Raw genomic sequence first — 340 nt, forward strand, 5'->3', positions numbered from 1 at the left:
ATATATGTGTGTGTGTGTGTGTGTGTGTGTGTGTGTGTGTGTGTGTGTGTACTAATGTATGTATGTATGCATGTGTATTATCTGAGTCGTATTGTCATGAATCACATCTGTAGCTTCCAATAATCAAATAAATGCATGTACTTCTTTTTAAAGGTACGATTCATAAATACTCTTTGAAACTCCTGCTGAATTATATTCGCAGAGATCATATATATTGTAACAAAGACAAGAAAAAGTGCTATACGTCAATGCCTTTAAGAAGTATAGATTGATGCTCTTTACGGAGACCACACGTATATGTATGTACATGTTATTATACGTCTGAAAATGTAGGTATATA

Source organism: Octopus bimaculoides, chromosome 18 (genome assembly GCF_001194135.2).
Source record: "Octopus bimaculoides isolate UCB-OBI-ISO-001 chromosome 18, ASM119413v2, whole genome shotgun sequence".
NCBI lineage: Eukaryota > Metazoa > Mollusca > Cephalopoda > Octopoda > Octopodidae > Octopus > Octopus bimaculoides.